Source organism: Salvelinus fontinalis, chromosome 10 (assembly GCF_029448725.1).
Source record: "Salvelinus fontinalis isolate EN_2023a chromosome 10, ASM2944872v1, whole genome shotgun sequence".
In the NCBI taxonomy this organism is placed as follows: Eukaryota; Metazoa; Chordata; class Actinopteri; order Salmoniformes; family Salmonidae; genus Salvelinus; species Salvelinus fontinalis.
In genome coordinates, this window is record NC_074674.1 from 37204055 (window position 1) to 37215212 (window position 11158).

Consider the following 11158-nt stretch of genomic DNA (forward strand, 5'->3'; position numbering starts at 1 on the left):
CTGAGAATCAGACTTGGCTGATGTCATGTGGCCCGAGTCTGGGCCGCCTTTGGCAGTATTACTTATGGCTAGGATGCGGGGATTGAGCTCGGGCCGATTCCGGTGTGAGTTAACTGGCCCAAATGTATTACTTGGGGCTCAGGCCAATTCCAGTGAGAGTTATCTGGACCAAATGTTTTCGTTAATTGGGGCTCGGGCCAATTCTAGTGTGATTTGTCTGGCCCAAATGTATTACTTGGGGCTTAGGCCGATTCCGTGGAGAGCCAGATGGCTACACGTGCTGCTTTATATAATTAACATTTCATTATTTATTTTTCCATATTTTCTCATTGTTTCTGTGATCAAAAAATACTTTTTGTGGATGGGTATAATTTGTATATATAATAGTAATATTAAAAATGACTAAATCGGGTAATTTTGTATACATTTATTTCAATTTGCATTGGGAAGCTTCTGAGGGGATTCTGGTAAGATGCCGGCAAAGATGACGCCAAATTACCTAAATGTCTGGAGGATGAGGACAGAGACCACAGCAGGATAAGTCAATCTATTTTTATTTCACTAATCACCTCAGATGGCACGGGTTTAGTTAAATACACAAACATTTGGGCTTGACGACAAAGTTGTTACAGCCTGTATAAACTAGCACGTGATAATTTGCTTCGGCTGCCCAGATTTGCTCGCATGTGGGCGTGCTGGAAGCATATGGCAGCATATACTGTAGCAGCAGTACGGTTGTGCGTCACAAATTCAGCATAGCAAGTTTGTATGAAGGTCTGGTTATTAAATGGGTAAATAGTTTAATCCATTCTCCATTTCATGAATTTACTCAGGTAAATAGTAATACACTCTAAACCACTCTGGTGACAAGCACATTTCGCTGCACTGTCTCCAATCATCCACATGGGTGGGAAAACGTATTGAAGTAAGTAAATACATTTTTTAAATGTAAAAAACATTATTAGCCAACTTAATACAGTGCAGGCTAACTCAAATGAGCTGCTAATGTAGCTAGCTATCTATCCAACTTTACATACTGTATACCTAGCTATCTTGATGTATTCAGAATTGTAAATTAAAAACAAACTCCAAATTCATTTGTAGATATCTAGCTAACAGCCATGGAAGAGGGTGAAAGGATAGCAGCTCCAACTGTCAAAAAAGAGAGAGAGTAGGCTATTCTGGATAGAGCAGGTACATTTGTGAAGTTCCAGTCGCTTGAAAGAAAAACTGAGGACGGAGACAATAGTAACATCATATGCAGACGGTCTAATTTGAGCTTAATGAAGCCAGTGTCTTGTGATGTTTATCTGTCCTCAGATACAGAGAGCTGTGTAAGCCTGTCCGGAGATGAAGAGGTCCCAATGAAGCACAGTGGTTCTCAGTCCTGGTCCTCAAAGGGGTGCACATTTTTGTTTCAGCCTTAGCACAACACAGCTGATTCAAATGATCAGCTCATCATCAAGCTTCAAGTGGTATTTACAGTGCATTCCGAAAGTATTCAGACCCCTTGACATTTTCCACATTTTGTTACGTTACAGCCTTATTCTAAAATGGTGCTGGAAATTGATATCAGGTGCATCCTGTTTCCATTGATCATCTTGAGATGTTTCTACAACTTGATTGGAGTCCACCTGTGGTAACTTCAATTGATTGGACATGATTTGGAACGGCACACACACACTGTCTATATAAGGACCCACAGTTGACAGTGCTTGTCAGACCAAAAATTAAGCCATGAGGTTGAAGAAATTATCCTTAGAGCTCAGAGACAGGATCGTGTTGAAGCACAGGTCTGGGGAAGAGTATCAAAACATTTCTGCAGCATTGAAAGTCCTTAAGAACACAGTGACCTCCATGATTCTTAAATGGAAGAAGTTTGGAACCACCAAAACTTCCTAGAGCAGGCCACCCGGCCAAACTGAGCAATCGGGGGAGAAGGGCCTTGGTCAGGGAGGTGACCAAGAACCCGATGGTCACTCTGACAGAGCTCTAGAGTTCCTCTGTGGAGATAGGAGAACCTTACAGAAGGACAACCATCTCTGCTGCACTCCACCAATCAGGCCTTTATGGTAGTATGGTCAGATGGAAGTCACTCCTCAGTAAAAGGCACAGGACAGCCCGCTTGGAGTTTGCCAAAAGGCAGCTAAAGGACTCTCAGACCATGAGAAACAAGATTCTCTGGTCTGAGAAACCAAGATTGAACTCTTTGGCCTGAATGCCAAGCGTGGAAACCTGGCACCAGGGACTGGGAGACGAGTCGGATCGAGGGAAAATTAAATGAGCAAAGTACAGAGAGATCCTTGATGAAAACCAGTTCCAGAGCTCTCAGGACCTCCGACTGGGGAGAAGGTTCACCTTCCAACAGGACAACGACCCTAAGCACACATCCAAGCCAGCACAGGAGTGGCTTCGGGACAAGTCTCTGAACATCCGGACATGAACCCGATCGAACATGTCTGGAAAGACCTGAAAATAGCTGTGCCGCGACACTCCCCATCCAACCTGACAGAGCTTGAGAGGATCTGCAGAGAGAATGGGAGAAACTCCCCAAATACAGGTGTGCCAAGCTTGTAGTCATACCCAAGAAGACTCAAGGTGTAATCCCTGCCAAAGGTGCTTCAACAAAGTACTGAGTAAAGGGTCTGAATACTTATGTAAATGTGATATTTAATTGAATTTTTAATGCATTTGCAAAAAAATTCAAAAAAACATGTTTTTGCTTTGTCATTATGGGGTTTTGTGTGTAGATTGATGAGGGGAAATAAACAATTGAACCCATTTTAGAGTAAGGCGACAAAATGTGGAAAAAGTCAAGGGGTTTAAATACTTTCGGAAAGCACTGTATGTGTTCATTTGTGATGCTATCCTTGATTTGATCCTGTTGTTGTCACATGCTACACATGCATATGTGTGTGCACCACTGGCGGTTTGTGAGAGGAGCTATAGGAGGATGGGCTCATCGTAATGGCTGGAATGGAATAAATGGAACATTATCAAACACATCAGACATTTAGAAATCACATTTGACTCCATTCCAATAATTAACAATGGTTTAATAATCCAACAGGGGCAGGCAATAGACAGGTCAAGGCAGGCAGGGGTCAGTAAACCAGAGGTGGGGCAACGGTACCGGACGACAGGCAGGCTCAGGGTAGGCAGAGGTCAATAATCCTGAGGTGGGCAAAGGTACAGGTCGGCAGGCAGGGTCAGGGGCAGGCAGAATGGTCAGGCAGGCGGGCTCAGAGTCAGGGCAGGCAAGGGTCAAAACCAGGAGGGCGAGAAAAAGAGAGACTGGGAAAAGCAGGAGCTGAGAACAAAATCACTGGTTGACTTGACAAACAAGACAAACTGGCAACAGACAAACAAAGAACAAAGGTATAAATACACATGGGATAATGGGGAATATAGGCGACACCTGGAGGGGGGTGGAGACAATCACAAAGACCGGTGAAACAGATCAGGTTGTGACCGAAAGATCAATTGGTCGGGTCAACAGGAATTATTATTAAAGAGATGCTTACGTTGAAATAGAGATGTAGTAGTCCCAGAGTTAATGATCCAAGGTCAGTTATGCATTTCAACTCCTGATGACTGAGTGTAAAAATTGTATAAAAAAAAAAAACACAAGGCTTAATCATGCTATCTCTCTCCATCTGTCTCTCATCTGCAGGTATATTTTGATGTGAGAGAGGATGCCAACCCCCAGTCCCTGCCACCTCACCTGCTAAAAGATAACCCTTGGGCCAACTGAAGCCCAAGGCTGGTTAGGAGACAATGCTAGAGACACTATTATGTAATTATGATGTTTAGTAGCACTGTAATTAATTAATCATATGCTGTCTTCCCTGCTCCTCTGTTCTTATCTCTTTCCCTTTCTATCATTGACACTTTTTCTGACACCTCTCTCCCCACCTTCTTCCTTTCTGTTTTTATAATGCACACCAGATGTGCATTGAAGTACAAATTGAACTTGTATTTATAATATAATATTACAATTATAATATTTATAATGCATGTATTATGTATTTATAACACTTGCATGATGAACTTCTTTCAATTAAGCTTTCCACATTCTCTACTGGAATTGGTTCACACTCTACTGGTTGAAATTAAGTCTCTCGTTTGATGAAATACCACAACTATTGTCATGACTTCCGCCAAAGTCGGTCCCTCTTCTTGTTCGGGCAGTGTTTGGTGGTCGACGTCGACGGCCTTCTAGCCATCGCCGAGCCACTTTTCATTTTCCATTTGTTTTGTCTTTGTTTTACACACCTGGTTTCAATTCCCCAATTACATGGGCATTATTTAACCCTCTGTTTTTCCCATGGTTTTTGTGCGTGATTGTTTTATTGTAAGTTCGGTCCGATGTTTGTGGGCTTGGAATTACTTCATGTATTTGGAAATTTTGAGTAAAGTTCCTTGTGTTACTCATCTCTGCTGTCCTGCGCCTGACTCCTCTGCACCAGCTACACCCAGATCCTTACACCTATCCTGCGTCCTCAGATCAGTACAGATAAAGGAAATGGGATGGTGAGATGAACCTGTTTTTGAGTATTTACATGATGCATAGGAAGTGTAGTGTACTGTTTTTTAATTTCTGGATCTGTTATATGAAATTCAAATCAGCCTTTAACTAATTAAATCATGTGTTCTAGTCTATTTCAGAGTTACAATGTATAACCATTGATGTCCCAGGACCAAGATTGTTAAACATGGTTGAAGTGTATAATTATAATACATACACGCAGACACAGCATCATTCAAAGACTGGAGTTTGCTACTCCTTGTATTGGATAGGACTGAAAAAGAACGTTTCGCAAACGTTCATACCTGAACAGCACCTTTATATGCCAAGGTAGAGTACATGATCAGTGAACATATTCAATGCACAGTCTACAATGTGGGGAACTCATGCTTGGTAATAACTACATGTATATACGACTTGCATCCTTGGCACAATATAGTTACATTATAGTGTACTCAATCCATAGGCTTCATTGATGCCATTTAGACTGTCTGGAAGTCGATATTTTGATAGCTGAGGTTCATAGTTAGCTAGCTAATATTTACATTATAATATTGACATGTAAAAGTCCTGTGTGTAACAGTCATTTTCAGCAATTTCTTGGGGATTAATGATTAAGTGGTGGAAGCAATTAAAACCACTGTTCTGAACTAATATTTACACAAAACGTTTTAGGGTGCATACAAAGATCGTCTTCACCCAAAAGCATCAATAATGAAGCTATATACAGGGGGTACCGGTACCAAGTCAATGTGTGGGGGTACAGGTTAGTCGAGGTAATTTGTACATATAGGTAGGGGTAAAGTGACTATGCATAGATAATAAAAAGCGAGTAGCTGCAGTGTAAAAACAAATGGGGGGATCAGACTGGAGTCTTTAACAATTTTTGAGCTTTCCTCTGATACTGCCTAGTACACTGCTCAAAAAAATAAAGGGAACACTTAAACAACACAATGTAACTCCAAGTCAATCACACTTCTGTGAAATCAAACTGTCCACTTAGGAAGCAACACTGATTGACAATAAATTTCACATGCTGTTGTGCAAATGGAATAGACAAAAGGTGGAAATTATAGGCAATTAGCAAGACACCCCCAAAAAAGGAGTGATTCTGCAGGTGGTGACCACAGACCACTTCTCAGTTCCTATGCTTCCTGGCTGATGTTTTGGTCACTTTTGAATGCTGGCGGTGCTCTCACTCTAGTGGTAGCATGAGACGGAGTCTACAACCCACACAAGTGGCTCAGGTAGTGCAGTTCATCCAGGATGGCACATCAATGCGAGCTGTGGCAAAAAGGTTTGCTGTGTCTGTCAGCGTAGTGTCCAGAGCATGGAGGCGCTACCAGGAGACAGGCCAGTACATCAGGAGACGTGGAGGAGGCCGTAGGAGGGCAACAACCCAGCAGCAGGACCGCTACCTCCGCCTTTGGCAAGGAGGTACACTGCCAGAGCCCTGCAAAATGACCTTGGTTCCTGCTTTGTCAAAGACAACTCCATCAAATTTAGCTAAAACATCTCTCTTTCCATTTCTCTAATGTTAAAGTTAGTGGCTGCAACAAGATGTTGAAATTCCTCTATTGAAGCCTTCCTCATTTAGTCTACTGACATAAGTTAGCATCTTAGGTAGATTAGTGACTGGCTACAACTGGAGCGAGGCGTGAGAGTGAGCCGATTTACGGGAGGGGGAAATTAACATTAATTTATTTATTTTTATTAAGTAAACTACATTACCAGTCAAAAGTTTGGACACACCTACTCATTCAAAGGTTTTTCTTTATTTTTACTACTTTCTACATTGTAGAATAATAGTGAAGGCATCAAAACTATGAAATAACATATATGGAATCATGTAGTAACCAAAAAAAGTGTTAAACAAATCAAAATATATTTTATATTTGAGATTCAAAGTAGCCACCCTTTGCCTTGATGACAACTTTGCACACTCTTGGCATTCTCTCAACCAGCTTCATGAGGTAGTCACCAGGAATGCATTTCAATTAATAGGTGTGCCTTCTTAAAAGTGAATTTGTCGAATTTCTTTCCTTTTTAATGCGTTTGAGCCAATCAGTTGTTTTGTGACAAGGTAGGGATGGTATACAGAAGATAGCCCTATTTGGTAAAAGACCAAGTCCATATTATGGCAAGAACAGCTGAAATAAGCAAAGATAAACGACAGTCCATCATTACTTTAACTTTTTATGGCTGCAGGGGCAGTATTGAGTAGCTCTGATAAAAGGTGCCCATTTCAAACGGCCTCGTACTCAATTCTTGCTCGTACAATATGCATATTATTATTACTATTGGATAGAAAACACTCTCTAGTTTCTAAAACCGTTTGAATTATATCTGTGAGTCAAACAGAACTCTTTTGGCACAAACGTCCTGGCTCTGTTCTACTTCCTGCCTATAAATGGTCATGATACGTATTAGTATACGTGCACTTCGTAGACCTTCCCCTGGATGTCAAGAGGCGGTGAGAAATTTAGTGTTTATCTTGGTCTGAAGTGGAATACAAGCTCTTTGTATGACGTGTCCGCCCATTTCCTGTTTTCTGGAGAGCGCGAAGGGGTACTTGGATTTGCCTTCTGTTTAGCTGCCGTTATAGGCGACTAATATCTCCGGCTTTGATTTTATTTGATACATGTGACCATATCATCGTAAAGTATGTTTTTTCAATATAGTTTCATCAGATTATTGAACATTTTTCGGGAGTTTTGCCGTGTTCCGTTCTCTTCCGTTTGTTGACATGGAGAGCTTCGAGCCACTTGGCTAGTGCGCTTGCTAATTCAAGAGGGAAAATGAACGTTCTAAATCCAAACAACGATTGTTCTTGACAAAGGGCACCTTGTCCAACATTCTGATGGAAGATCACCAAAAGTAAGAAACATTTTATGATGCTATTTCATATATCTGTCGTGCATGTGAACTAGTCGTCGGCGCCCAACTTTGGGGTACTCAGCTATACCGAAGCTGGATGTCGTAATGAAGTTATTTTTTAGAATTCTAACACTGAGATTTCATTAAGAACTAATGGATCTATCATTTCCTATACAACATGTATTTTTTTGTTATGTTTATGAATAGCTATTTGGTCAGAATATGTGCGTCAGAAAAAGTGTCAGAAAAATATCGTTGCTGTTTAGACGTTGTGGAAAAAGTAGCTAAGATAGCAACATGTATAACCACTGATTTCAGCTCCAAATATGCACATTTTGGAACAAAACATAAGTGTATGTATAACCTGATGTTATAGAACTGTCATCTGATAAAGAATATCAAGGTTAGTCAAAAATTATATATCTTTTACTGGTTTGTTACGATCGCTAACTTTTACTGCTGGGAAATGGCATGTGTTTCTGGCTATTGTGGTAAGCTAATATAACGCTATATTGTGTTTTCGCTGTAAAACACTTAATAAATGTCACGTTCCTGACCTGTTTTCTCTTGTTTTATATGTCTTTATTGGTCAGGGCGTGAGTGTTGGGTGGGCAGTCTATGTTTTCTATTTCTATGTGGGGTTTTGTGTTCGGCCTGGTATGATTCTCAATTAGAGACAGGTGTGTATCGTTTGTCTCTGATTGAGAGTCATACTAAGGCAGCCAGGGTTTCACTGGTGTTTTGTGGGTGTTTGTTTCCTGTGTTAGCGTTTGGGCCACACAGGACTGTTGCAGGTTAGTCACGTTTGTTGTTTTGTTAATTTGTAGTGTTTGTTGGTTTGCCATTAAAATCATGAATACCTCCTTCTCCGCATCTTGGTCCGATCCATGCTCCTCCTCGTCTGAGGAGGAGAACGACATTGACAGCCATTACAGAAACACCCACCAAACCAGGACCAAGCGGATTGGAGAAGGACGGCAAGAACCAAAGCAATGGAGAGAAGAGGAATGGACTTGGGAGGAGATCCTAGACGGTAAAGGACCCTGGGCACAGCCAGTGGAGTGTCGCCGCCCCAAAGCGGAGCTGGAGGCAGCGAAAGCGGAGAGGCGGCATTATGAGGCGCTGGCAAGGCAGAGTGGCTGGAAACCCGAGAGGCTCACCCAAAAAATTTTTGGGGGGGGGCTAAAGGGGAGTGTGGCGAAGCCGGGTTGGATACCTGAGCCAACTCCCCGGGCTTACCGTGGAGTGAGAGGGCGTCGTACTGGTCAGACACCGTGTTATGCGGTAAAGCGCATGGTGTCCCCAGTACGCGTGCTTAGCCCAGTGCGGGCTATTCCACCTTGCCGCACTGGGAGGGCAGGGTTGGGCATCGAGCCGGATGTCATGAAGCCGGCCCAACGTATCTGGCCTCCAGTACGTCTCCTCGGGCCGGCGTACATGGCACCAGCCTTACAGGTGGTGTCCCCGGTTCGCCTGCATAGCCCAGTGCGGGCTATTCCACCTCGCCAAACTGGCAGGGCTACGAGGACCATTCAACCTGGTAAGGTTGGAGAGGCTCGGTGCTCAAGAGCGCGTGTCCTCCTTCACGGTCCGGTATATCCGGCGCCACCTTCCCGCCCCAGCTCAGTACCACCAGTGCCTACACCACGCACCAGGCTTCCAGTGCATCACCAGAGCCCTGTTCCTCCTCTCCGCACTCGCCCTGAGGTGCGTGCCCTCAGCCCGGTACCTCCAGTTCCGGCACCACGCATCAGGCCTATAGTGCGTCTCAGCCGGCCAGAGTCTGCCGTCTGCCCAGCGGCGCCTGAACTGCCCGTCTGCCCAGCGCCGTCTGAGCCGTCCGTCTGCCCAGCGCCGTCTGAGCCATCCGCCTGCCCAGCGCCATCTGAGCCATCCGCCTGCCCAGCGCCATCTGAGCCATCCGCCTGCCCAGCGCCATCTGAGCCATCCGTCTGCCCAGCGCCGTCTGAGCCATCCGTCTGCCCAGCGCCATCTGAGTCATCTGTCTGCCACGAGCCATTTGAGCCGCCTGTCTGTCCCGAGCCAGTAGAGCCGTCCGTCAGTCAGGAGCCGCTAGAGCCGTCCGTCAGTCAGGAGCTGCCAGAGACGCCCGCCAATCAGGAGCTGCACGTGACGCCCGCCAGTCAGGAGCTGCCAGAGACGCCCGCCAGTCAGGAGCTGCCAGAGACGCCCGCCAGTCAGGAGCTGCCAGAGACGCCCGCCAGTCAGGAGCTGCCAGAGACGCCCGCCAGTCAGGAGCTGCCAGAGACGCCCGCCAGTCAGGAGCTGCCAGAGACGCCCGCCAGTCATGAGCTGCCCTCCAGTCATGAGCTGCCCTCCAGTCATGAGCTGCCCTCCAGTCATGAGCTGCCCTCCAGTCATGAGCTGCCCTCCAGTCCGGAGCTGCCACTCAGTCCGGAGCTGCCACTCAGTCCGGAGCTGCCACTCAGTCCGGAGCTGCCACTCAGTCCGGAGCTGCCCCCCCTTATCCCGGAGCTGCCCCCCCTTATCCCGGAGCTGCCGCCCCTTATCCCGGAGCTGCCGCCCCTTATCCCGGAGCTGCCGCCCCCCTCTTGTTTTATATGTCTTTATTGGTCAGGGCGTGAGTGTTGGGTGGGCAGTCTATGTTTTCTATTTCTATGTGGGGTTTTGTGTTCGGCCTGGTATGATTCTCAATTAGAGACAGGTGTGTATCGTTTGTCTCTGATTGAGAGTCATACTAAGGCAGCCAGGGTTTCACTGGTGTTTTGTGGGTGTTTGTTTCCTGTGTTAGCGTTTGGGCCACACAGGACTGTTGCAGGTTAGTCACGTTTGTTGTTTTGTTAATTTGTAGTGTTTGTTGGTTTGCCATTAAAATCATGAATACCTCCTACTCCGCATCTTGGTCCGATCCATGCTCCTCCTCGTCTGAGGAGGAGAACGACATTGACAGCCGTTACAATAAATCGGAAATATTGGCTGGAATCACAAGATGCCTGTCTTTCATTTGCTGTACACTATGTATTTTTCAGAAATGTTTTATGATGAGTAATTAGGTATTTGACGTTGGTGTCTGTAATTATTCTGTCTGCTTTCGGTGCAATTTCTGATTGTAGCTGCAATGTAAACTATGATTTATACCTGAAATATGCACATTTTTTGAACAAAACATCGATTTATTGTATAACATGTTATAAGACTGTCATCTGATGAAGTTGTTTGTTGGTTAGTTTGGTTGGTTCTTGGTTAGTTAGGTTGGCTTTGTGCATGCTACCTGTGCTGTGAAACATATCTGTCCTTTTTTTGTATTTGGTGGTGAGCTAACATAAATATACGTGCTGTTTTCGCTGTAAAACATTTAAAAAATCGGACATGTTGGCTGGATTCACAAGATGTGTACCTTTCATTTGCTGTATTGGACTTGTTAATGTGTGAAAGTTAAATATTAAAAAAATATATATTTTGAATTTCGCGCCCTGCACTTAAGCTGGCTGTTGTCATAAGTTTACCGACGTCGGGCTTGCAGCCATAAGAAGTTATCCTGTTTGGGATAGGGGGCAGCATTTTCACTTTTGGATGAATTGGTGCCCATAGTGAACTCCCTCCTACTCTGTCCCAGATGATAATATATGCATATTATTATTAATATTGGATAGAAAACACTCTGAAGTTTCTAAAACTGTTTGAATTATGTCTGTGAGTATAACAACTCATATGGCAGGCAAACTTCCAAACAGGAAGTGAGAATTCTGAGAAGGGTCGATGTGAAAGTCA

General features: G+C 44.3%; 1 long non-coding RNA gene across 1 annotated transcript in view; it reads left to right on the forward strand.

The window, feature by feature from the left end:
* Positions 1-4378, forward strand: part of LOC129864121 (uncharacterized) — a 48035-nt gene extending 43657 nt beyond the window's left edge. Inside the window, exons 4-5 of the long non-coding RNA XR_008761058.1 lie at positions 1321-1402; positions 3674-4378. This is a non-coding gene — a long non-coding RNA (uncharacterized LOC129864121). The remainder of the gene's footprint in view (positions 1-1320; positions 1403-3673) is intronic.
* Positions 4379-11158: the final 6780 nt, after the last annotated feature.